Source organism: Notamacropus eugenii, chromosome 6 (genome assembly GCF_028372415.1).
Source record: "Notamacropus eugenii isolate mMacEug1 chromosome 6, mMacEug1.pri_v2, whole genome shotgun sequence".
NCBI lineage: Eukaryota > Metazoa > Chordata > Mammalia > Diprotodontia > Macropodidae > Notamacropus > Notamacropus eugenii.
In genome coordinates, this window is record NC_092877.1 from 264,634,214 (window position 1) to 264,659,064 (window position 24,851).

A 24,851-nucleotide genomic window follows, 5' to 3' on the forward strand; every position below is an offset into this window, starting at 1 on the left:
GAAGCCCAGTGGATAGATGGGGAGACAGGAGATGGCATATTATAAGTGAGGAATGGAAAGAAGGGAAGTTTCACTAGGCTGAAAAGTCAGTGAAACTTGAAAATGTCCCATGAGGCTGAAAAGATAATTTGGGGGACAAACTGCAAAGAGATAAATAGAGAAGTTTATATTTTGCCCTAGAAGTAATAGGAAGCCATTGGAGTTGATTGCAGAGGAAAATGACATGATCAGCTCTGCACTTAAGGAAACTCAATTTGGTAGCAGTTTAAAGGACAGAGGGGCAAGAAGATCAATTTGGAATCCATTGCAATAACTTAGTTGGGAGGTAATAAGGGTCTGTGTTAAAATTATAACTATGTAGAAAAGAGTCAGATACAAGAGATCTTGCAAAGACAGAAGTGTCAAGATTTGGCAACTGACTGGATGTATGGTGTGAAGGAGAGCAAGGAGCCCAGGATAATTTTTTAGTCACTAATCTGGGATTTAGAAAGGATGGCAGTAGCTTTGACAGAAACAGAAGTCAAAACAAGAGAAGGTCTGAGGCAAAGTTTATGAGAATTCAGTTCTGAGAGTTCTGAAATTGAGATGTCCCTGACACATCCAATGTCAAACACCCAACAGGCAACTGGCAGTGAGGGACCAAAGTTCAAAGAAGAGACTCCAGCCAGATATATAGATCTTAGGCCGTCTGAATAGTTGCAATAATTAATCCATGGAAACTTATGATGTTACCAAGAGATAAAATGTAGAGGAAAAGGAGAAGGGTCTCCAGAACAGAATGTTAGTGAGGTGTGATTTATCACCTATAGGTGATTAACCAGCAAAGGAAAATGAAATAGAATTGTCAGACATATAGAAAGGGAATAAAGAGGAAGCAATGTCATGAAAAACCAGATAGCTGAGAGTATCCAGGAGAAGGTGACCCAAAGGATCACATGGAAAAAATAGGTCAAGCAGGATGATGACCAAGAAAAGACCATAAGATTTTCAGTTAAGAGATGGTTCGTAACTTCCGAAAGAGAGAACAGTTTCAGTTGAGCGATGAGGTTGGAAGAAAGATTGCAAAGGTTGGAGAGTGCATGTGAGAGGAGAAAATGCAAGCAGAGTATAGACAACTTTTTCAGAGTCTGGTTAAGAAAGAAAGAAGAAATATAAAATGGTAGCCTAAGGGTCAGGTGAAGTTTTTTTTTGTTTTTCTTTTTAAGGATGGTAGAATCTTGGGTATGTTTGAAGATAGAAGGGAAGGAACCAGTATATAAGGAGAAGTTGATGATTCAAGAGAGAATGGGCCTTATTGAGGATATAACCCTCTAGAATAGCCAGGGGATAGGACCAAATGTACATGTGAAGGGGATAGCTGACCTTGACAACCTGGGGAAATTCTAGGTCAGAGAGTGGGGGAAAAGAGGGAAAAGTGAGAGACCATATCCAGGTATTTGAGGATGAAGATAACAGAAGAGAGAAAGCTCACATCCAATGGTCTCAGTAGAATAAGAGGCAAGGTCCTCCACTGTGAGGGAAAAGCATGGGATTGTGGATGACAAAGAATGGCTTATTTGGAGAGTGAGCTAGGAATCAGTCATGGAAGAATAAAAAAAGTCTTGCTGCAACAATTCCCAAGTTGGGATTAGAATTCATTCCCAACTTCCTCCTTTTCAGAATTCTTTGTTTTCTTCAAAATTCCACTTAATTAACAGCTTCTACGTGTGATTTTTCTGCTCAGCAAAATTACTATTGCCCCATCAAAAGAACAATTTATAGATAAGTATTTAGGTACCTGTTGTCTCCCTCAGTAGGATGTAAGCACATGATAGCAGACACTCAATAAATGCTTACTGACTGACTGACTGATTGATTGATGGATGGATTGGGTGATTGCAAAGTTTTAGTTCATCTCTCCTTGATTGGCCAGACTAATGGAAAAGAATTGAGATGTAGATCATTCCAAGCACTGAATAAGAAAAAATTGTATTTGGCTTTGAACACATTTTTGGATAGTACTTACATTTGAATATGGGTGGGTGTGCCCAATGTTCTGAAAATTCACTACAAACAAAATAATAAAACCAAGTTTTGAAGACTTGACCTCAGAGGAGCTAGAAATGTGCCATTTCTCAGTTCCTTCCTATTATATTCCATTCTAAGGGGAAAAAGTAACTCACCCTCAGGGATATTTTGTAAAAAAAAAAAAAAAAATACCCAAGATTGTTCCTTCTCAGATTTTCCTAGGAGAAAGTTAAATTTTGTGTTCAGATGCAAAGCAAAAGAGACAATGTTAGAGACCAACAGTGCCAGCTGAAATCACAGGTCAGATTAAAAAACAACCCAACTAACTTATCAACAAACCTAAAATTAAAATTTGTTCCAAGTAATTCATAGATTAAAATATTAGTGGACAGTTTCAATCCTGTCACAATAACTTCTAGGTCAATTTTTGTCCTTCCTTGACCTTCTCAATTAAAAGAAGTTTCATTTTTATGTTGGGTTTAGGGTTTGTTTTTGGTTTTTTGCTGTTTGTTTAAATCCATATCACTTCCCATTGACTCCTCACATACAATAGAACCTCCCTCCTGACAGAGAAGTACAATTAAGCGAAACAAGCCAATATATAGGTTATATCTGATAATTGTATGCTACATGCTTCCTCTATTGTCCGCCACTCCTCTGTTGAGAGGAGAGAGAGAAAGAGAGATATGTTTCACAATTAGTTCTCTGAATTGACTTTCTCTTTTGGTCCAATACTTTACCTGCCTTGACCCTTGATAGAACAGAATATTAATCTTTATATGATTCACTGACTGTAAACTAAAGTTGGGGGAGGCCAAGTTACTTTGGCCTATGTCACCTCACTGTGCTATTGTGAGGAGAGAGATTTGTAAAGAGCAAAGCACTCCATAAAGGTACCTTATTATCGTTCTTGTATTCCCTAGAATTCCAGAACTTTCCAACATTTTAGCCTCCTCCCAACACAGGACAGTCATGGAGTCTGCATCTCAGAAATCAGGCTGCTACCACTTCAATACCCATGCCACTTTTTTTTCCCCAACAAACAAACCTAGTACTTTGCTCACTGGTATACCTTCCTGATTTCTAATTACGACTTCCTCCTCTAAATTTCTGCCAAATGCTAACTCACCTTTAGGGAAGGGCAGAGGCTCTTTTTTTTTTCTTTTCTGACACTCTAAAACCAACACACAATTCATCTTTTAAAAGTAATTTTAAAGGAGTTTCTTTATAGATTTTTTTTTTGTTTTTTTTTACACCACTATTATTTCTAATTGTATCCTCCTACCTTCATAGCCAGAGAGGCTTCTCTTGTTATAAAGTTTTAAAAATAAAGGGGGGGAAGATCAACTAAACAGGGTTAAGTGATTTTCCCAGGGTCATACAGCTAATAAATGTCTGAGGTGGGATTTGAATTCCTGAAGATAAATCTTTCTGATTCTAAGTCCAGCATTCCATCTACTGCACCACTTAGCTGCCCATATTACTGACATAGGGGACAGCTAGAGTAAAGGCACAGAGATGGGTGTCAGTCAGTAAGTCAAGAAACATTTTTTTAAGTTCCTATTATGCACCAGGCACTATGTTTAGCTCTAGGAATATGGGGGGGCGGGGGGGGAGGAGGGGAAGGCACAAACTGACCATGCGCTCAAAGAACTCACATTCTGATATGGTAGACAACTTGGAAATAACCAGGTATATACAAGAAATATAAAAAAGTAGATTGAAGGTAATCTCAGAGAAGACCCCAGCAATTAGGAGAGGGGAAGACCAGACAGGGAGCAGAAAAAAACTTCTCACAAAAGTTAAGTTTGAAAGAAGCCAGAGAAACTGAGAGACAGAAATGAGGAGGGAGAGCATTCCAAGGATGAGAATCAACCAGAAAAAAATGGCAGAAGCCAAGAGAGACATAGCCAAGTGTCTTGCTTGTGGAACAGCAAGGAGGCCAATGTCATTGGATTGAAGGGTACCTGTGTAGGGAAGAGTCAAGGTGTAAGATGACTGGACATGTAAGGAAAGTCTGGGTTATGAAGGGCTTTGAATGCCAAAGGTTTGGGTATTTTGTCCTCAGAGAGACAGGGAGCCAATGGAATTTAATAAGTATGATAATCTCAGAGAAGAAGGTCTTAGCAATTGAAGGAGACATGGTCAGAGCTGCACTTTAGGAAAATCACTTTGGCAGCTGAGTGAAGAATAGACTAGAATGAGTGACTAGAGTGACTTATGGAAGCAGACCAACCAATAGGTTATTGCACTTAGGTCAGGCATGAGGCTTTAAGGGTCTGAAATAGGGCAGTGGCAGAGAAGAAGGAAGCATATCTAAGAGATGAGGCAAAGGTGTAATTAACAGACCTTTGCAATATATTGGATACAATAGGGGAGAAAAGGAGTTGTAACATAGCAAAGAGTTTTGAGGATGATACCTAGATTACAGACTTGAGAGATTGGGAGGGCAATGCTGCCTCTACAGTAATAAAGAATTGTTGGAAAAGGATAGTATTTAGGAAGAAAGATAATGAGTTCACTTTTGGACATGTTGAGTTTAAGATGTCTTCTGTACATCCATTTCAAGATGTCTGAAAGGCAGTTGAAGATAAGAGACTAGAGGTCAATAGAGAATTTAGGGATGGATAGGTAGTTTTGAAAATCATCAGCATAGAGATGAGTTGAATCCATGACAGCTGAAGAGATCACCAAGTAAAATAGCATAGTAGAGGAGAAGAGGGCCCAGGACAGAGCCCTAAAGGACACCTACAGTGGGTGGGCATGACCCTGATGAGGATCCAGTAAAGGAGAATGAGAAGGAATAGTCAGATAGATAGGAGGAGAACTAGGAGGGAATGGTGTCATAAAGACCTAGAGAGAGGAGTATGGAAAAAAGAAAAAGGTGATTGACATTGTCAGACTTCTAGGAACTCAAGAAGGGTGAGGATTGAAGTAAAGTCATTGGGTTTGGTAATTAAAAGTGGAATGATGAGATTGGAAGCCAGATTGTTGAGGGTTAAGAAGACAGTGAGAGGAGAGAAAGTGGAGGAATCTATTGTAGATGACTTTCTCAAGGAATTTAACCACGCAAGGCAGATGGGATGTGGAACAGTAATTAGCTGGGATAGAAGGATCAAGAGAAGGTTTCTTAAGAATACAGAAGACATAAAAGAAGCATTCAGTAGACAGAGAGAGATGAAGATAAATGAGAAAGTGGGGATGGAGAGGGTGCAATCTGCTGAGGGAGACAGGATGGAATAGGATTGTTTGTGCTGATAAAGGGCTGTGCTTTGACAATGAGTTGGGGCCGTTTTTCATGTGAGAAAGAGGTGAAGGAGAAAATAGTAGCAGAAGATATGGTTGATACGAGATGAAGAAGAGTGGAGAAGGGGAAGTTCTCAGCAAATGGCCTCAATTTTTTTCTGTAAAATATGAGTCAAGATTCTCAGCTGAAAGGGTGGGTGGAGGGGGAGCCATGGGAAGTTTTAGGAGAGATGAAAAGATTTGAAAGAACCACTGTGAAGGAGACAGTGAGTTGATAGTAGTTTATGGAAAGGAGTAAAGTGTAAGAAAGACTGAAGTAGAAAAGGATTTGATTATGAAAACTTTAAATGGCAGAGTACCTTATATTTGATTTGGGGGGTAATAGGCTGTCACTTGAGCCTAATGGGGGAAAAGGGGAAGGAGTAACAAGGTCAGATCTGTTCTTTAGGAAAATCACCTTGGCAGCTATATGGAGGATGCATTGGAAAGGGTTGAGACTTGAGGCTGGCCCAATTAGAAGGCTATTGAAATAGTCATATCCAAGAAACAGAGGCCAGTTTTTCTCTGTACCAGCTACCTCCCTACTCACTGTCTGGCCAAGTCCCCAGAAGAAGAACTGATTACTTTCATTCCAGGGTTTTCAGAATAACCCTGAGAGGCTAGGGGATTTCAAGTACTGTCACTCATAAGTCCCCATCTAGTGGACTTCCCACTAATTATTAGCTGGATGTAGTTATCTTTTAGAAATGAGAATTTACTCAGCAAGTGCAGTTCTAAATGCTTGTTGAATGGAAATGTATTGAAGTCAGCTTTTAATTCTTCCTACCTTATCTGCTGTGACTTATCTATCACCAAATTCTATCATTTTTACATCTAAAATGTCGTTTGAATCTTCTCTTTCCTCTCAAGTCTTAACTGACATTTACCCCAGTCTATACCTCCTTCACTTCATGCCCTGATAATTGCAATAGCCTTATATCTCTCCCCACTGTCCCCAGTATCTCCTTCCCCCAATCTATCCTGAATGTGACTGTGAGACCTCCTCTGCTCAAGAAACTGAAATAGCTCATTATTGCCTATTACACCAAGTCAAAATTTTCTGCCTGACCTTTGACACTTGCTTCATAATCTAGCCTCATTCTACCTATCCAATTATTTTCTCTCTATTCCCCCAACATACATTCTCCAACCATTTCAAGGTAGTTCTCATTGTACCCTAAACATACTACTCGTTATTCTATACACATCTTCAGTTTTTGTCCATGGTATTTCCCAAGTCTCAGAACCTTTGTTCCTGCCTTCTATCTTCTAGCAAAATTCTCCTAAGTCCAACTCAAGTCATAACTTCTCTAAGAAGTTTTCTCTAATTAGTCCAGCCCACACTGATGTCTTATTATACTTAAGAGTCAATCCCAGACGGTTCGGCTTTAATTGTTCTTTCATTACTTCATATATATGTTGGTTTTGGACCATGTCTTATACTCCTTCTCCCTCACCCCCAGTGTGGTGGGCAGCACAGTGCTGGGAATATGGTAGGTGCTCCGTAAATAGATGCTGATTGATTTGGTTGATGAGCAATCAACCACTACTGCTCAGTCAAACACACCTTCTAAATATTGCCTTCATCTCTTTCTCCCACTCCATAGGTTAAGTCAGATCTTTCCTTTTGTCTGGAGCAACCTTCAAGGCCTTATCTGCCAAACTATCTCTTACTATTTTTTCTTAGGATTCCATGAACTATTTTCTCTAATGAAGAGAAAGAAACACCACCCCACTGCTTTACCTCCTACCCCTAAACTGTGACCTCTCTCCCCAACACACACACACACACACACACACACACACACACACACAGTCCTAAAACCAAAGGGTTTTTTGTAAATAGCAAATTATGTGTTTTCTTCATTAAAAACTGAGTTCAGAAACCCTGTTTTCTCTATGTTCTCTCCGAAACAAGGAAGGTAGGAAAATTCAATAAATATTCATAGATGTCAGTTCAACAATTTAGTTTAACAAACATATTAAGTGGCTACTATGTGCAAAGTACTGTATTAGGCACTCAAGATAAATAAGAACTTTACAGTCCAATAGTGGAGATAAGGCACATACCAGAAAAATTACATAAAACAGAACAGGTCCCAAAGTTTAAGTATCTAAGAATAATTCCAAATAAAATGCTAAGAGTGTTCATAAGAAGAAAAGATTGCTTCTGACTGGACTGGGGGGAGAGAGGAGACCAAGGAAGACTTCTTGGAGGTTTTATGTTTGAGGTGGACTTTGGAATAAGGGATAGAATTTCAACAGAGAGAGAGAGATAGGAGTTGGGGCAGGACATTACATGCAGCAGTAACTGTATGAGCTAAGGCATAAAGATGGAGAAATGCCAGGTGTTTTATGGAAATAATGACAAGTTCAGTTTGATTGGCTCAGGAAATATGTGAAGGGGAGTAATATGAGATAAGGCTGGTTAGTGCCAGATTGTATAGGACCTTGAATGCCAAACTTGGGAGTTTGATCTTTATTGGGGAGACAATAAGGAACTATTGAAGAGTTTTGAGTAGTGAAGCAATGGTTAACATGAAAGAGACAAAGAAATAGATGCTTGAATCATTTTTTTCTCAAGAAAAAAATAAGAGTATTAGTCATTCAATGCAACTCAACAAGCATATATTAACTTCCTATTGTACTAGAGATAAAAAAAAAATCAAACAAAAGAAGCCCTGCCCAGTGGTGATAGTGGAGGAGGGGGAAAATGGGAAGGGAAGAAGCTTGAAGAATATAGCATATATGCAAGAAAGTATTTGCAAGATAATTTGAGGACAAAAAGAATACTACTGAGAACTTGGGGAATGAATATGACTTCCCATCTGATATGATTCAAGTTGAGTCATGAAGGAAACTGAGGATTTGGTGACATTGGGGTGAAGAGGAAGTGTACCATGGAACAGAGCTTGGACAAAAGCATGGAGGAAGGATATGGACTAGCAAGCTTGGGGAATAACAAGTAAACCAGTGTGCCTAGAACATACAGTGTGTTGAGGGGAATAATGCAAAAGAAGCAGAGAAACATAGCGTGGAGCCTGACTGAATCAACCACAAAAATATATGAATAGATAGGTAGGTAGGTAGATAGACAGATAGATAGATAGATAGATAGATAGATAGATAGATAGATAGATAGATAGATAGATAGATAGATAGATAGATAGATAGATAGATAGATAGGTAGGTAGGTAGGTAGGTAGGTAGGTAGGTAGGTAGGTAGGTAGGTAGGTAGGTAGGTAGATAGACAAATAGACAGATGGATAGATAAACATCCACAGAGGACTTTGCCTGTCCTTTAATGTCTTTATGGCATCCCCTTATGTTCGTGTACCACAATTTATTCAATGATTCCCCAGTTGTCAGACATTGAGACTTTGACATACTTCGTCATTCTCTCAATATAGTTCTTTATGACACAAAACTCCAAAAAGAATATCAAAAATGTAAAGAATATCATAAAAAATATCAAAGAGGGAAACATTTGGAGGCAGTGTATATATGGAAAGAACACTAAATTTGGAGTCATAGGATTTTATTGTTCATTCATTTTGGACATCAAGTGGTGATGTCTTGACTTAAGCATGAATTGGATTTAAGGGAGGCAGAGTTGCACAAAGCCCCGTGTTCTTTCTTCTTGAATCATTGTCAGGACAACAAGAGCTGACCCAGAATTGGCAATGGATGACCTTGATGTCTTCCATGCCTGACCAAACTTTTCACATTCCATAGAACCCTGCTTTAGCCACCTTCATGGCCATTGGAACAAATTGTTCTGACAATTCCACTGAGGGAAGTCTTCACACTTCCGGGGTTAACATCCCCCTCACTCACTGACAGGTGTGAGGCCTGTCAGTTACCCTCAATCTAGTTTAGACTGCCAAAAAGAGTTTTACCAGCATGTGTCCACTGCTGTGCTACAGCTTCTTGGAGCCACAGGTGAGTGTTGGGCAGGACATAGATACAAATGGTCTTGGACAAACTAGTTGGTTTGCTCATCTGAAAATTTAGGGGATTGGATTCCATGACCTCAAAGATCCCTCTAAAACTCTGATCCTATGGTTCTATGATCCTTTGTACTATATAGGACCTGCATTGAGATATAGCTCCTAAAAAAAGGAGCTCTTGGTGTGAAGATTATGATACTTAGAAAGATGAGTGGTATGGAATAGTGAGCAAGGATGGGGCAATAAATCAGGATAAGGAGGGAAATAAGAACTTTGGGCTCTAGCATTACCCTCTCAAGATCTTCTACAGATATTTTGTTCATATTGCCATGAAAATAATAAAAATAACAGACCTATCATACCTTTTAGTTTTAAAACTATCTCTATGTCTTATAACAAGCACCATGTAAATTCAGTTTGCCTTGAATTGTATGTACCAGGGGAGAGAAGGTAAAAAGAGAAGTAAGAACAGGGAGAGATAATGTTAGAATACAGCCAGACCTACAGCACCAAATACAGTGGCTGCTTAATAGATGTTCCAATCAGTATAATAAAGAGATCCTAATTAGCCTTAATATTAGAGATTTGCAGTTTTCATAACATCTTGATTATATCAGTGTATTTAAGTAGTATATGCTTGTAAAGTCCACATGCACTGTTGTTTAAGATGTCATCTTTAAAAAAAATTATATATCTTCCAAGGTTGAGAATTTTTTTAATCCTTTTTTTTTAATGTTACATTTTCATGAGCTATTCCAATTTGGCTCTGGTGCAACATTTTTCCACCCACATGGGAAAGCCTGCCAAACCTTCAAGGTTTTGCAATATTCTTTTGTAGTATTCCTTTTATCAAGGAATCAAGCAAATATTAATTTTTTTTCCAAAGAAAAAAGTAATCTCCCTTGCCAAATGCCCAAGTTATAGCGTGATAATGTGAAATATCAACACATGCTGTGTGTTCTCCAACAACTCCAATTGAGATACCACTGAAGCTGTTAACTCTGAGAAGAGGTGTATAAGGGGAATCAAGAAGCATAATTTGGCCTTTTAAGTCTTTTTAAGAATAAGTTCAGAATGTAAAGATTTTTGCCATTTTCACTGCCAAATTCTGCTATCAGTTACTTAGACGTCATTGTCCTCATGGTGGCTGAGAGTCAATGAATATTTATACAGAGTGTAGTTGGATTTCCTTTGAAGTAGAATTCTTTTACAGTGTAGAATTTCTTAGGAGGCTCCAAAGAACAGTCTTCTATCAGGAGCACCCAGGTATTTCATCGGTATTTCATCAGTTTCAAGCCCACCAACAAAAGAAGTGTCTGCTAGTTAGAAGTTTCCAGGTGGTTTAGTGGATACAGTCCTGGACCTCTAATCAGGAAGACCTGAGTTCGAATTTGACTGCGCACACTTGTTAGCTGTTTGACCCTTGGCAAATCATAACTTCTGTCTGCTTCAGTGTTGGCATCTAAAAAAATGAGGATAATCCTAACACCTTCCTCCCAGGGTTGTTGTGAGGACCAAAGGACATATTTGTAAACTACTTTGCAAATCTTAAAACATTATATAAATGCTAGCTATTATTAGACCTATTATTAATGATGGTGGTTGTTTGAAGTTAAAGAGACAAGGAGAGTGTGAAGGGAAGAAACAAGGAGAAAAAAGAAGGGAGAGCAGGGGGTGGGACAAATTTTTAAAATATATTTTAAAGCATTTCATCTCTGGTGCTCTCTTAAAGTTTGCATTATCACAACCTATTTGGTTCCTGTCAGAAATTCCTGGACAATACTATATTTGTAGAAGCCCTGGGCCAGGTGGGACCTCCTCATGGGCAATATGACTTAAATACCTTACTCCTGAAATTCTTTATGTGGGATTTAGAATCACTTATGTCTGAAATATCAACGACACCAAAGAAAACCAGAAATTAGACAAAAGGAAATAAGATTCAGTGCTGAAAACCACAATTAACACCATGTGTAACCCAGTTTAATTCTCAAACTCACAGAGGAAAGAAGATTCACCCACAGTTTATGCAGAAAAATCATATTCTTAAAGGTTCTCAGGGTTCTCATTTAAAAATAGCCCACTTGTGTAACAAAAAATAGGACAATTCATTGCAAGTCTTTCTATTGTATATCATTTAATTTGTCATCAAATTAAGTCATACAGGATCTGAAATACACCAACAGTCAAAGGAGTCAGGCCTGCTATCAGTAGTTGTGTGTTTCCCACCCAAGAACTTGTTAATGATGATGAGACTATATTTATCATTCATTCTGGGAGGCCTCTGCTCAGCTGAGCCGCTATGGGTCTTCCTTTTAACCAATGAGGAAATCTAGATAATTCATTAAAGTTATGTGGCTTTCTCAGGACCACACAGAAACAATACTTAAAACCCTTGCAATAGCAAAGACCATCCCTGAATTGGAAGAAGCGCTCTGAATTTCTTCTTGAAAGGCACTCATTGTAACCTAAGTGAATTGATGGCAAAAAAGTAATCAATCCATTACGAGATTTGTGCTTGGCCCTATGCTGTTTAAAATTATTATCAATGAAGTAACTAAAGGTGTACATGGTATGCTCATCAAATTTATTAGATAGTGAATTCCTAGAATGCAGGCACTGTCTTTTGCCTCTTTTTGTATCGCCAACACTTAGCATAGCACCTGGCACATAGTAGGCACTTCATCTTTTAAAGCTTTTTCTTTAATTTGTTATTTATTTATGCTATTTATTATTGATTGATTGCTATTGATTGATTGATTGATTGAAAACTGATTAATGCCAAAAAAATTTGGAGGGATAATTAAATGCACTGGGTGACAGACTTAGGATGCACAAAGGTTCTGACAGGCTAAAGCATTGTGCTGAATGTGGTACAATGAAATTAAGGAGGGATAAATGGAAAGTTTTAGATTTGGGTCCAAAAAATCAGCTTCATAAGTATAGGATAGAAGAGGCAGGATAAGGTTAGAACTTTTTTTTTCTAAAAAGGATATGTGCTGAGTAACCGCAAGCTTAATATGAGTCAGCCTTATTATGTGGCAACCAAAAAAACAACAAAGCAATCTTAGGCTATCTACAGAGAGACCCAGATTACTAGAATAAGGAGATTCCTCTGTCCTGGTCAGAACACATCTGTAATGTTATGTCCATCCTTTAAGAACAACATTAATAAGCTGGAGAGCATCCAGAGAATCACCAGGATGGTGAAGGAGCTTTGGCTGATGAAACTGTGATATTTTGTCTAAAAAAGAAAAGATAGTGGGGGAGGGTGAGGCAGTCTTTGAGCATTTACAATGCTGTTGTGTGCAAGAGGGATTAGAGTTGCCCTGTTTGACTCCAGAGTTCAGAACCTGGAATAAGTGGGTTAAAAAGTCAGTTTGATATCAGTGGCAGCAGGAAAACTGCCTAAGGATTGGGGCTGTCCTAGAGTAGAATGGGAGCCATTCACTCCTACTGAAAATCTTTAAGCAGAGGATGGATGAATATTTGTGGCTGTACTATAGTGGGGATTACTTTTGGCTATATGTTGGACTACATGGATGCTAAGGTACCTCCCACTTCCAAAATTCTCTAATTCTATGATATTCGGGCCTGCTTCTTCTATATAAAACATAAGTAGACCATCTGCTTCTAGAAGCTAGGGGAAAACAGATCTAACACTGTCTATAACAGAACTGTAATGGCAGCATGTCTGTATGGCTGGTTCTGTGTACCTCTGGCAGCTTTAAGAATTAAAGTTTAAGAATTAAATCCAAACACTTCTGAGTTTAAAAATCCACTTAACTCTCTTTACTTCAAAGGTCATGGACTTAGAACTGAAAGGGATCTTAGAGGTCAAGCAATTCGACACTCATTTTACAGATGAGAAAACTGAGACCCAGAAAAGGTGCTATGCAACTGAACTGGTCCTCAAACCTAGTTCCCTTGACTGTAATTTTTGTCACTAAAATACATTTTTCCTTTACTTTGATTTTATGGTTCTGTCCTAACAGATATTCTTCAGAAAGAAAAAAGACTATTTTTATTACCAACCCCAAATAAACTATTCTTTCCAAGGAGTGGATACCAATATTAAAATACTCATTAAAAAAAAAAAAAGAAATATTCAGAATATTTCTCACCAAGCTTAGACTTACCTACTCCAGAAAATATTTTCTGAGACTATGAGTCATTTAGTTACTTAAAGAATAAATCTGGGGAGAATCAAGATTACATTGTGTGTCAGTGACCATGAAGATTAAATTCATTTCCCTAAGCACAGTTTCTGTTGACTTAAATATACTTTAAGTAGACGCATATAATTGCTCAGTAAAAATAGCGTAGATTGTTCATGGGAAATGTTCATAGTGAATCACACATTAAGATGGATTTTTTTCCTTAGTACATTTCTTGGCAGTTTCTGGTTCTCCAATTCAAATATTCATCAAAGCCCTACATTTATGACTTATGTTCTTTACCTGAATTCATGTCCCCACCTGTAAGCTATCTGTGTCTCATTTGTTTTGTACAGTTTTTGTACTATATTTTGATGTTTTCCATGAAAAAAAACTTGGAATGAAAACAACCATTTAGCATTACTCTGTAACATGTTTTACTCAGAGTAGACAGAAGGGTGACCTTACGTTTACAGAATCACAGAATTTCAGAGTAGGAAGGCACGTACATGGCCATTTGGTACTATCTTTATATGAAAGGAATCCTCACCAAGAGACGCATGACAAGTGTATCAGAGATACCCCAAAGAACGGGAAGCCACCACTTCTCAAAGCAGTCCATTCCACTCAGACAGCTCTAAATTGTCAGGAAGTTTTCCATGATCTCAAACTTAGATTATTTTATCCATAGCTCCTGGTTCTTCCCTCTAGGCCCAGAATGCTGTTGCAGTTAAGTCATTTCAGTCATGCCAGACTCCTCCTGACCCCATTTGGGATTTCCTTGGGAAAGATACTGGAGTGGTTTGTTATTTCCTTCTCCAGCTCATTTTACAAGTGAAAAAACTAGAGCAAAAAAGGTTAAATGACTTGCCCAGGGTCACACAGCTAATATGTGTCTGAGACTGGATTTGAACTCAGGTCTTTCTGACTTCAGGCCCAATACTCTATCCACTTCACAATCTAGCTTCTAGCTGCCTCCTTGGGGGCAGATAGAAACAATCTAATCCTTCCTCCATGTTCTGGAAGCCCTTTCTGACTCTGACACATAATAGCTGGTGACTGTGGACAAGTCATCCAAGAAAATTCTCTATGTAATATTGTAAGTTACTAATCTGCATGAATGGAGGGAGTTTCCACACCAGTGATGAAATCCCTGGTCCAAGGAATCCTAATTTAAAACAAAACAGCTTTAGCTGGGAAACATTTTTAAAAATATTTTATTGATAATTTCTTTGTTCTCACATGGCTTAAATTTTCAATCCCACCCCATTCACCCCTTTCCTTGTCCATTTCATATAAGCAAGATTTTTTTTTTAAACAAAAAGAGAAGGGTCAGCTAGGTAGTACAGCGCAAATGTGGTGTCAGATACTCAGTAGCTGTGAGACCCTGGAGAGAGAGAGAGAGAGAGAGAGAGAGAGAGAGAGAGAGAGAGAGAGAGAGAGAGAGAGAGAGAGAGAGAGAGAAAGAGAGAGAGAGAGAGAGAGAGAGAGAAATCAGGATGATTAATTAAAAAAATATCTGCCAGCATATGTACTTTTTCACCCTAATGGACACCCAGTGCTGCAAAGGGGTAGAGGAAAGTAATTTTTCATATCTCTTCTTTTAGAATCAATAACAAAAACTTCCAGAGTGAAATGGTTAAACAAAAAAAAAAAGTATCCCATGATTTAACAAAATAAGTGGCATAGATCACAAGAGCTGAGAATGTTTGGTGGAAGGACTCATTGATATGGGCTGAATTGGTGGGAGATGACCTCATGAAGGAGCCCAGGCCTTGACAAATGGGTAGGAAGGTTTTGGAAAGGTAAAGAAAAGAAGAGAGGGCACACTCTGGATTATGAAATCCATAATTCCAGGCTGAGAAGTCTGAACAGATGAATTGTCATTTGGGAAAAAAACAAGAGCAAGGAAAAGTTTTGAAAATTAAAGGCAAATAATTCTATCTTCATATTGAAAATTTTATCTGCATTTTAAATATGTGCATATGAGTATGTATGGATTTATTATTCTTAGACAGGTAGGTGGCACAATGAACAGAACACAGGACCTGAAGTCAGGAAGATTGAAGTCAAAACCACAAAACCATGTTTGCCTCAGTTTTCACATATGTAAAAATGAGCTGGAGAAAGAAATGGCAAGCTACTCCAGCATTTTTGCCACAAAAACCCCAAATGGCGTCACAAAGAATGAGTCACAACTGAAAAGACTGAACACCAACTGGCATACAGTAGGTACTGTATAAATGCTTATTCTTATCCCCTTCCCCCAAGTGAAAACTGTCACCAACTTTGAAGTTTTGGCAGAATTATTATTAATATTGTGGAGGATTTCACAGAACCAAGTCTGGAAAATAAGGTAACCCCTAAGGTAAGACATGTGGGTGATTGAGGAGAAGAGCTGACATAATGAAAGGTGTACTTTGAGAAGATTCATCCAGTAACATTGCAAGATGAATTGGAGGGGTCTGAAATGTGAGACAATCCAGTTAGGAGTTTATTAGCTTATTCAGGCCTGAGGTGATGAGAGCCTGGATTAGACCATTAGAAATGGGAGAGATGGAGTACTTAATCATCTCCTGCCTTTATTATTAGTTATCTCTTCCTGTGATAGCTTTCATTTTCCCAATGAGGTAGTGAACTCAAAAAAGTCTTTGCTTACCCTTCCCTCACCCCAGCCTACTATATAAATACATATTCATAATAACTTCTAAATATCTTATTAACCAGAATTCAATACTATCAACGAAAGCAGAATTTCTGAAACTGAAATGAAATTGAAAGTGAAACCTTCTAAATTGTAATAAGCAACAGTAACTAAATTTTTTTAATGAATATTAAAAAAATTTTACATGTAAGTGAGAAATATTTAATGAAATAAATAAAAATAATTTTCAATGGCCTATTGATTGAATGAGTCAATTTCTTGATCCCTCCATCTGCTTGGATTGTAAATTCTAAGACACGAAGGACAACTTCTGTTGATGCTGCTCAAGTACCTAACACAGGCTGAACACAGAGATGGAGAAGCTCATAGTTAAAGAAAGAATTTTGAACCATTTAATAATAAAATAAGCTGAAAAACAAAAGCTTCAAAAGTGTATTAGGTATGAAATCTTTGGCAAATCTCTGGGTCTCAGTATTCTCATCAGTCAAATAAGCCAGTTAAACTAGATGACCCCTGATTCCCCTTCCAGCTCAAAATCTCTGATCCTATGGAAAAATACAGATATTTCAACTGTGTCACACTGAACCCCTATTTTAATGAAAGCTATCCCATCCTGTTCGGTGCCTTGCACATTCATTCCAACAAATATCTATGGTAGACACATAGCAGAAACGCTTTGTTGAATGAAAGAGTAAGAAAGCATTAAAAAATAATTTTTGCTCCCATTCATATTTCACATCACAATCAAATCTGTGTATCTACAAGCCTGATTGCGTATGTACACTGTGGTTATCTGCAGCCAATCCTGTTTTCACCTTTTTTTCTGATATTATTACTCTTATTTATCCATAGTAAATCTAGCTATCGACTTCCTTATGACTTTATCACCTCTTCCACTTGAGTAACTCCTTTGTTAATATTATCAGCGTCTCTGTTTACAGCTCTGCTGGAGACTGGAGTTTCCATCCTTTAACCAAAATGTGTTGCTATTTCTTATTCCAAAGGAAATGTGTGAGCTGGACGGAAAACAGGATTAGAAAGGGGAAGGAGGAGAGAGAGAAGTGTTTTTGCTTAGGCTGTTGCATTACATCATTGGAGAGGTAACATCAAGTCTCCCCCTTCTCCCCTCACCATCACCCCAGCATGGAGTCTGATGAACAAGGAGGGACCTGAATAGTGAAACGAGGTAGGAAAGTAGACAGATTTTCAATTCTTCCTGAAATGGTGCTCCTGAATTGAGTTTCATTACTGGGTTTGGAATGCTGGGAATTCCCAAAACATCCGACACACCTATATTCAAATATAAGCATTGAAAACATTTTACAAAGACAAATAAACATGAGTTTTGTTCCACTGATGGGATTATGCTTTGCTCCTCTCTCCCAGCACAAACAATGAGGAGTGCAGAGTATTAACTTAGGAACTGAGAAAAGGCAGAAATGAAAACTGCAGTGATAAAGGGGTTCATGAAGTGGAGCAAGTCATGGCAGGCCACTCTGGACTAGCGGCTAGAACGCCCATCTGAGAACATTTTCTCTGCTGCACCTCTGACTTTGTCCTCAGGAAAGGCCACAAGTTCCTGTGTACCTCCATTTCACTGTCTGTCAGATGAGAACAGCATGTTCTTCTTTCTTCATAGCATGTTATGAAGGCTAATAAGATAACATCTTAGAAACGCTGAACTTGGGGAAAAAAAAGGACACTCTATAAACATGATAACACCACTAGGCATATACTCCACATAAAATCATTCCAAAACATCCTTCATTGTTCATTCCAAACATCTGGAAAATCAAGAAAATGTGATGTGTGTTATGAGTAATGCTCTTATCAACAAGTTTGCCCGAATCACAGACTCTACCCTCACATGAATTCATTGGATTTCAGCTGGAGCTGCTAACACCAGGGGAGAGAAGACTATGGTTTAAGTTTTGACTCGGAATTCTCAAAGATCAGTATTCACATAAGATTTTACAAATGAGTACAGGGTTAAGATTGGAAAGAAATAGAATAATATAATTTGAGGGGCTTCTGAGCCCTCTCCATCTTCATTCACCTCTACCTTTTAGGATCCCTCACCTCTCTAAGGCTAAATTCAGGGGCCACCGGCTTTACGTAGACCTCTTGATTCTACCCAGTTGTTAACAATCTTCCCGGAACAAAATTACTTGATATGTGTTCATCTGCGTACACATTACATTCTCCCTAACCCATCCTCCCCAATGTATCTCCTAGTATAATGTAGACTCCTTAAGAAGTAACATCCTCCTTTTGTCTTGTAACCCTGGTACCTCCAATGGCATGCTGCACATAGTAGGCACTTTACAAATGTTTGTTGGATTAGATTGAATTGAATCCCAACTTCATGCAAGTTACAAAATCATGTACACCTTAAATTAAAGCATTTCAAAATGCATCTAAAGGGGCAAATACGACCTCCTGGTATGTGTTTCATGAGATAGCAGAGCTTTAATGGCTGAAAGAATCATAGAAGGATAATTGAAAACTTAATGTAGAAAGGAGGGAGAGGGGATTGTTACCTCCATGATTTTTAAAAAAATTTTCAATTCAAAAGCGTTTACTTTTTCTCCCTCTCTCCTCTGCCCCCCTCCAAAGTTTTTTTTAAAAGAAAAACAAAAATTTAGGTACAAATAAACTGCCACTTCCAAGCAACCCACTCTCACGATTAATACCTTACAGGCATTTGAGAACAGGCTGGGGAGGGAAGCTACCTTTATTTTAAATAATTCTGATACTATAAGGATTTACAGGGTAATTTAACATTCCAGTAAGTGGAACTGAGAGGCCCAGGGTAAAGTTTCCCCTGCTGTATTTGCCTGTGGAGAGAAAATGTTCAGGTCTATTTGGATGAAATCTTTCTTTGTTTCAAAGTTTAATGGACCTTGCTCCTTTAATTATCCCCTCTCTCTTTTCTACTCAACCAGCTCTTTCTCCTCTGTTTATGAATGTACATAGATCTCCCTTTAAAAAAAGAGACTAGAATCTTCCCTTGTTCTTGCTGTCCCTTCCAGTCATCATCCAATATCTGTCAGTTAAACTTCACCAGTGGATAATCTGCACTTACTGCCTCTACTTCCTCCTTACACGCTCTCACCTGAATACCCTGTAAATATGACTTCTACTCCCTCAACTCTACTAAACTCAACTCTACTAAAAAACTGTTATCTCAAAAGTGCCCAATGACCTTTGTAATCGTCTGGTTGAATGGATTTTTCTTCTTCCATATTCTCTGAATAATTTACCACTGTTGGCTATCCTTACTGAATCTTTCTTTGGTCTTGGCTTCCATGACACCTATCCCAAGTCTCTGATTAATCTTTTTCTATCACCTAATGGCTCCTTTGTCAATTTCAATTACATAAAATTGAAATACTTTTACAAAAGCAATACAGTTAGGATGAGAAAGGAAGCTGATTTGAGGAGGGGAGGAATCTTTGCATCAAATACTACTGATAAAGGTCAGATATTCAAGATCTGGGAGGAACTAACAAAAAATTTAAACCAAAGGGCCATTCAGCGGTAAGTCAAAGTATATGAAAAATGTTTTCAAGTGAGAATTACAAACTATCAACCACCATATGAAAAATTTCTCTCTTAATAATAAAAGAAATGCAAACTAAACAACACTTAGATTGCACCACAAAGCAAGAAAACTGGTAGATACAAAAAATGAACAGAGTTGATGCTAGAGGCTGATAGGTGTAGCAATGAACTGGTCATACTGTCCTGGAAAAGAATTTTGAATTACTCAAGAAAAGTCATGAAGCTATCCATACCCTTTGACCCAGAAATTCTACTACTGAGCAAGAAATGTCTTTAAAAAAAAAAAAAGACACTATTGGTTGACAAATTTGTTTTATTTTCAGGTTTCTGAAAGGAATGTTTTTTACTCTCTCTTTAAAAAAAAAAAATAGAAAACCAAGTTGGGAAACCTTTTTGTTCTAGTCTTTGTGAGACACATGTTGGAACATTGCAAAAATATCCAACATGGAGAAATAAAAAGTGTTAGACTATAGTTAGAGAACCTGGGTTCAAATTCTATCTCTGTTTTTTACAACTTCTACGGCCTAGGGCAAATTGCTTAACCTTTCTGGCTCTCAGTGTCCTTATCTTTGGAATGAGAAGGTTATAGTAGATGAACTTAGCTTTCCTCTCTAACCTCAACTCATTAAAAAAAAAAAAAAGCAACTTTAGCAGTCCAGACATTCTCACAGGACCCTATAAAGCTGCTGTTTTTCCCTTCATTCTCTATCCCCCACCCTTGCTTTCATCTTTAGTATATGTCTTTTTAAACCCTAAATTGCTTAAAGAGTTTACTATGCATCTTTAACCATTGTTTTAGTCAATTCCACCCTTTCCTCCTTATCAGAATGACTTCTCTTTCTGTCTCCAAAATTTTATTCTGGAAAGCCTCCCATTTCTGCCGGGCTGACTTTCCAAGTAGTATCTTAGTCCAATGGATCCAACTTATTTTTTGACTAAATCCTCTGAAATCTTCTCTCCAAACATCTAAGGTTCATGTCAGACTATGCCTGGATTTCCTCTCTTTTATCATTTGCTCTCAGAATTTACACCACAATGTTTGGGGAAGTGTCAAGTAAATGCCAGCTCACTTCATTTTCTTCTTGTTCAATATTGTGACTTGAAAGGACTGAAAAGAGCCCTAAGCTTGAGTTTTAAAATGATTACTACTAGAATATCTTATTATAATTCATAATAGCTGTAGTAAAAGGCAAAAGCCCATAAAACCAATCCAACAAGCCTTAGCATCTCCACACTCCAAAAGCCTACTCAAAAATGTCCAAATAAAAGGAGTTTTTTTCCCCTCTTTTTCAGAGACCACTTAGGTCTCAAAGCCTTGTATTATATGCTTGGTAGGGACTTAATAAATGTTTATTGACTGGAAATTGGTTTCTTATGCAGTGTGCAAAGATAACATCCTCCCATCCCCCTTCCAGAAATACACGCACTCCAATTTCTTCAGTTTGACATTCAAAGCCCTTCGGGACTTTGCATTCTGTTAGGCTCTGGTCTGTATTCCCAGACTGACTTCCCATTACTTTTCATTAGGCACACTACCACTACGTGCCATCCTAACCATCTTACTTGCTACTTCCCATACATGAGATTTCATCTCCTGACCCCAAGCCTTTGCATAGAATGCTCCCCATGCCTGGAATGTTTTTCCTTTTTCATCTTCACCCTTTAAAATCTCCAGCTTCTGTCAAGGCTCTCCTCAAATACTTCTTTCTACATACTGCTTTTCCGAACCCCTGCCCCTTTTCACTTCCGCTAGTTAATTTACTTTGTACTTACTTTGCATACAGAGCTCTGGTCCTGGAATCAGGAAGACCTGAATTCAAATCTGTCCTCAGACTCTTAGTAGTTATGCGACCCTGGGCATGTCATTTAACTCTCTTTGCCTCAGTTTCCTCATCTGTAAAATAATCTAGAGAAGGAAATGGCAAACCACTGCAGTATCTAGCAACAACCAACAACAAAAAAAGCCTTCCTCTCTGAGAGTAGGAGCTATTTCATTTCTGTCTTATGTATGTGCAGGGACCTAGATCCTTACTTCTTGGCGGCAAGTAAGCACTTAATAAACGTTCACTGGATTGAACTGAGTAGTAGTTCACATATGTGTGTCACTTTCAGGTTAACCTGTTTGAACATCAACAACAGTGGGAATTGTGGTTCAGTTGCTGTTCAGTCATGGCCCACTCTTTGTGACCCCATTTGGGATTTTCTTGTCAGAGATACTGGAGTAATTTGTCATTTCATTCTCCAACTTATTTTATAAATGAAGAAACTGAGGCAAACAGGATTAAGTGACTTTCCCAGGTTCACACAGCTAGTAAGTGCCTGAAGCCAGATTTAAACTTAGGAAGAGGAGTCTTTCTCAATTCAGACCCAGTGCTCTATCCATTGTACCATCTAGCTGTCCTAGTTAACTTTGGGAATTAGGTACTACTATTACGCCATTTTACAGATGGGGAAATCGAGGCAGAGATGAGTTAGATGACTTGCACACAACTAGGGAGTGTCTGAGGTAAGATTCAAACTTGGGTTTTCCTGACTCCAAGTCTATCTCCTGGGCCACCTAGGTGAATAATGGCCAACAATCAGTCAGTCAGGCTATTCAGCCGTACTTTCCCTTAATCTCTTATTAGGCAGGTAGGTGGCTTAATGGTTAAACTATGGGCCTAAAGTGAGAAAGACCTACATTCATATTTAGATACTCAGATACTCCCTAGCTATGCGGCCCTGGGCAAGTCACTTAACAGTTCTTAGTCCTTCATATCCTCATTTGTATAATGCGGATAACAATGTCACCAGCTTCCCAAGGCTGCTCTGAGGATCAAATGCAATTATATAAATACACGATAAAAAGTGCTTTGCAAATCTTATGATGCTTTATAAATGCTGACATTATTATTATTTATTATTATTGTAAACAGATGCACACATTTGCAAGGGGGAAGGAACCAAATCTGTGGCCACAGAACAGGCCCACATTTGACCTTGACCTGCTTTGCCCTTGCCCTCATCAACTGAGCTAACTAGTCATGAATCAAAATGATTTCTAACTAAGATTACATACTGAATGACTAATTTCCCTTAGTAACGCTTTTGATGTCCTATCCAAGTGACAGATTTCTTTCAAAGAAAACCACTGTGAGTACAGATCTTGGGTTCTTTTTTTGAAGCACTCCCAAGTGCTAAATCAGTTCACCAGGTCACCACATGCTTGCCTAAAGTTCAATCAAGTCATGACATGTGCTGGTTTAGTTTAATAGCAGAACCTCTACAAAAATGCACATGCCATAGAATGTGCTGACAAAGTAGCATTATAGCTGTCCTCTGGAAGCAAATGCTATTGACTCTCTTGAATAACCCTCATTGGAGTTTTTATTATATCACTTCTAGCCTAAAAATAATAAATGTTGTCATAAGTCTAAGAAAACTCTTTAAGAGAATCAATTCATCATTTTGATGCTTGACAGAAACATTGGTCAACAAGTTTTACAGGAAATAACAGGAGGTTACAATATGGAGCTACGCTAACTAACTCCTTGGGTTATTTTCAGGCCCCGTACAGATCTTCTCATTTTTCTTCAGAATGGAGGGGAACTTGGAATAAATGTCAGAGCTAAGAACCTTAGGGTACACTAGCATTTGGGCAATAATTTGTTTTTGTTGTTCAGTCTTTTCGGTCATGTCTGACTCCTCATGATCCCAGTTGGGGTTTTCTTGGCAAAGATACTAGCAACTTACATTTCCATCTCCAGCTCATTTTACAGATGAGGAAACTGAGGCAAACCAGGCTAAGTGACTTGCCTAGGGTCACACAAGTAGTAAGTGTCAGAGATCAGATTTGAACTCAGGAAGATGAGTCTTCCTGACTTCAGGCTCAGCACTCTATCCACTTAAGCAACAATAATTATGCCAGGAGACTGAATTGTCTCCATTTGAACTGTCTTAGGAAAATTCTGAAGATCACCTGGCAGGGTAAGATGCCAGACACTGAAGTCCTTTCTTGAAATAAACTTCCAAGCTTTCAAATTCTACTGCAGAGAGCCCAACTACATTGGGCTGGTCACATTGTTCAAATGCCAAATGTATGCTTGCCTAAAAGACTATTTTATGGAGAACTCACATAGGGCAAGTGCTCATATGGTGGTCAGAAGAAGCCATACAAGGACACTCTCAAGGTCTCTCTCTCAAGAACTTTGGAATTGATTGTGTGACATGGGAGACTGGCACAGGACCACTCAGCATAGCATGCCCTCATTAGAGAAGGTGCTGTGCTCTATGAGCAAAGCAGAATTGAAACAGTTCAAAGGAAATGCAGGATGTGCAAATTTAGAGTATCCACTCCAAATGTTCACATGGACTATTTGTGCCCAACCTGTGGTAGAGCACTCCGAGCTCATACTGGTCTGATCAACCACAGGTAGACGTACTGTAACTTTACTCTAACATGCTGGTGTCGTTTTGATCCTCTTAGACAACAAAGAATGACCAGCCAATAATTACTCACATTTCTATAGCGCTTAAAAGTTTGCAAAGTTTGCTTTCCTCACAACAAGACTGCAAAGAAAATTAGTACAAATGTTAGTAATCCCATTTTACAGATGAGAAAACAGTCAGAGAAAGTGACTTGGCCAAGGGTACATAGTTAACTGTTGGAAGTGGAATTTGAAACCAAGCCTCTATTTTTCCTAGGACTTCGTGCTATAAAGGAATCATCATTATTAATTCATTAATAGAAATATTAATTCATTAATTAGAATATTCTATCTAATTCTCATAGAATGCTATGACTGTCTTAATTAGAACTTATCTTCCAGGCCAACATTTCATGAATAAATGAGAAAACAGACCAAGAGAGGAAAGGGAACTTGCCCCAGGTCACAGAGGGAGTTACTAAAAGATTCAGGCGTGGAAACCAGTGGCCCTTTCATCACCCCTCACTGCTTTCTAAAGCCCTTTAGCTTGTTTTAACTACTGTGACTGAGGTTTGTTTAGGCCCTTAGTGCCTATTACAAAATAATGCCTTTATTTCAGAAGTCTTGTAGACTTGTAGGGACCCTGCTTCAGTTCTAAAATGTTCTTATACTGAGGCCTGTGATGAAGACAGAGAGTTTTACTTAAGCTGGCAAATTGAAGAGGTAATGTGGCATTGTGGATAGGGAACTAAATCTTAGTCAAGAATGAGTTCAAGCCTAGCCTCTGACAAAAACTGGCTGTGTAACCCTGGGCAAA